Source organism: Rattus norvegicus, chromosome 10 (assembly GCF_036323735.1).
Source record: "Rattus norvegicus strain BN/NHsdMcwi chromosome 10, GRCr8, whole genome shotgun sequence".
In the NCBI taxonomy this organism is placed as follows: domain Eukaryota; kingdom Metazoa; phylum Chordata; class Mammalia; order Rodentia; family Muridae; genus Rattus; species Rattus norvegicus.
Genome location: NC_086028.1, coordinates 30,589,560 through 30,592,844, shown reverse-complemented (window position 1 = coordinate 30,592,844; position 3,285 = coordinate 30,589,560). Strand labels below are relative to the sequence as shown.

At 47.1% G+C, this 3,285-nt stretch overlaps 1 non-coding gene across 1 annotated transcript; it reads right to left on the bottom strand.

The window, feature by feature from the left end:
- Positions 1–2,561: 2,561 nt before the first annotated feature.
- On the bottom strand, positions 2,562–2,693 carry LOC120095448 (small nucleolar RNA SNORA17). Its single transcript, XR_005490920.1, has one exon. It is a non-coding gene; the product is annotated as a small nucleolar RNA SNORA17 (small nucleolar RNA).
- Between the last annotated feature and the right edge of the window lie 592 nt (positions 2,694–3,285).

Below are 3,285 nucleotides of genomic sequence, written 5' to 3'. Positions count from 1 at the left end.
CACTTTGATGACTTCTTTTACTATCTGTATTCCTTTTTTTCTCTTTATCACTTATCTGGCCAAGACTTTGGACGTGGTAAACTCAGCAAGAGTGGGCACCTTTGTGTCCTTCCTGATATTGGATGAAATGCTTTCGGTTTTCTCCTATTCAATATGATGATATCGGCTATAGATTTGTCATGCACAGGCTTTTTTCTACCCTGTATTCTTCTGGTCCCTAATTTCTTCAGACATGACATCAGACTTTGTCAAGGACCTTTTCTGAAACCATGGAGATGATCATTTGATTTCGACCTTTATTTCTATCTGATTACATTTTCTTAATGGCCTATGTTGAGCCAAACTTTCTAGCATCCATGGGATGGAACCAAATTGGTCATGGAGTATAATCTTAGTGCATTCTTGAATTCAACTCGAAAGTAATGGATTGAAAAAAGTTCACATTTATTTTCATCAGGTAAGTTGGTCTGTAGTTTAAAATTTTCTCTTATTGTGTCATTATCTGGCCTTCGGTATCAGAATACTGGGTTTGTAAAAGGAGTTAGTGGTGCACCTTCCCTTTTGATTTTTGTGTGGGACAAATTGGGGACCTATTCCTAAAGGTTTAGTAGAATTTAGAAGCAAATGAGTCTGATTTTGGAATTTCCTTTGTTGGGAGAGTTTTCTATACCCAAAGATGATAACAGGAATTGAAGCCATTCACTATTAATGTACCAGGACCTCTGTGACGTTATTGGGTGTATTTAGAAAGAATACAGAGGTTGTTTCTTTTCTTATAGTTGTTGGATAGTTACCACTACGTTTTAAAAACCTTTTATTGGTTCTTTGTGAATTTCACATCATGCATCCCAACCCCATTTCCACCTTCTCTCATACCTACCCTCCGCCCTTGCGACCTCCACTGCAGCAGAGAAGAAAAATCTCATTTTTAGTGTGTCACAGTATGTTACTTTTGTCTATACTTCTTTGCTTGCAAATGTTCATTGCAATGACTCTTTGGGTTGGTACAAGGCTTCTGGCTTCTGCTACTCTATCAATATTGGATCCTCACTAGAACTCCTCTTGGATATCCTGTTGCTGTCCTGTGTCATGGAGACCCTGTAGTTTAGGACCTTCATGCACTCCAGCAGTTAGTTCATCAATGCGGTAGGACAATTCAAATCCCTGGATCTAGGCCTGAGAGGTATCTGAGATAGTCAGCCAGCAATACCACCCACTGTACCCTGCACCTTCTGCAATCTTCACAACCAGGGCAATCCCTACCCTTCTGCCCAGGAGAGGTACAGAGCCCACTCTCCCAAGTGTTGCAGCCAGTGTCCCTACAAGGCTATTTCTCCCACTCTCATGAACCTGGAGCCAGCTCTCCTGCCTGTCATAGATTTTGAGGGATGAAAGAGGGGAGAAGGTTGTCTCTCCCTAGATCACACCACTGCTCAGTGTAGACAAGAGACAGGGCCAGCTCTCTCACACTTGTGCCTTGGGGTAGGTTCATCAGCAATCCCCACATCCAGGGCCAGTTCTACTGTGCTACCCAGGTGAGGTGCAGGACCTACTCTCCTGAGTGCTACAGCAAGTATAGGCAAAGCCAGCTCTGCTTCTCTGGTGACCTTGGGGCCAGCTCTCCTCCTGCCATAGGTAGCAAGGGGTAAGAAGTTGGGGTGGGTTCTCCCTTAGCTCTGTCACCTCACGGCTGACAAGTGGCAGGTCTAGCTCTCTATGCTTATGCCCTTGTGGCTGGCCCACCCTCACCCCCACCACCAGGGTCAGCTCTATCATGCTGCCCTGACACGGTGCAAGACCCACTCTCCTGAGTACTGTAGGTGATGAGAGGCAGGGACAGCTAACTCCTTTGCATTCTTGTCCCTAGGGACAGCTCTCCCACAATGCCCAGGTAAGGAGTGAGGCCAGTTCTGCACAGCCCTCAGACACTAACATGTCCCCAGGTGGCAGCTCAGACTAGGGTTATCTACCTGGCCTTTAGTGGTAATATACCACCAAAGCATGGGCCTGCTATTGCAGGGCCATGGACCTAGACAATGCCCCCAGTGGCAGCACAGGACCCCACCATGGTCCCAGGAGGCATCACCAGCTACTCACATCAGGCTGTTCCTCACTACCCTCGAGTCTCCAGTTCGGCCTCTCTTCATTGTGCTCACAGCCTTCTGTTTCTCTTCTCTTCCATTTCTCCACCACTTACCTGCTTCTCTCAGTGGTGTCTGGGGTCTCTGAGTGTCTGAGGTCTTCTCAGGAATGCTGTGTCCTGCTTATGCATTATGGCCCCAGGACAGGGGTCATCTTAAGCATGATCAGGCTCTCCACCCCCAGACCTGTGTGGCTCCAGATCATCTTATACTAGTTCCCTGTCCCAGCCACATGGCACAGGTCTGGTGGTCTCCTTGGGCTCACTCCTTGCCCACCCTACCTGAGTGGCCCCATGTGCTGACTGCTTTGTGGTCCCATGTGGGGTTCTTCTAGTCTCCTGCTTACTCCCCACCCTGGGATCTCACCCTAGCCTGTGCAGCACCAGGCTGGTGGATATCTCAGGTTCACTTTTTTCAGGGAATGTTAGGCAACTAATTATTCAGATGTTCATAGGTCAAAACACTGAGGGCAGACATAGCTTCTTTCCTCTTTGCCACCTACTGAAGCACTTGTGACAGAGCAGCCACACCTGCATTGCCTCTAGGGGTAGAGTGCCACTATTCTTAGTAGACCTAGAAGTCTGGCAAATCCAGTCCTTAGAGAGCTGTCTTTTCTTTCTGTCACAAGATGTGCTCTAGAACAGCATATAGTGAGTCATCTACAATTGTGTGAGAACACAATATACTCCTGGAAACATGCTTTGCTAATGTGATTGATTTCATCTGCCCGCAGTGCCTTCCAGACAGTTGGCATGCCTACTCTGTCTTAGCAGAGTGATAAGGAAAAGTAGAAACAGGCTGAAGAGATGGCGCTGTGGTTAAGAACTCATATCGTGGACCAGAGTTTGCTTCTCAGCATCCCTGTTGAATGGCTTACGACTTCAGCCACAAGGGGTCTGATGACCTCTTCTGGGTTCAGCAGCCCCTACACACATGTGTGCACACACCCACACAGATATACATATACACACATATACACACATAATTGAAAATGAATTAAAGGCTGGGTGTAGTGGCACACATTTTAATCCTAGCATGTGGGAAGCAAAGGCAGAGAGCTCTGTGGGTTTGGAGCCAGCCTGGTCTCTGTAATGACTTCTGGGACAACCAGGGCTACATAGAAAAACCCTGTCTCAAAAACAAT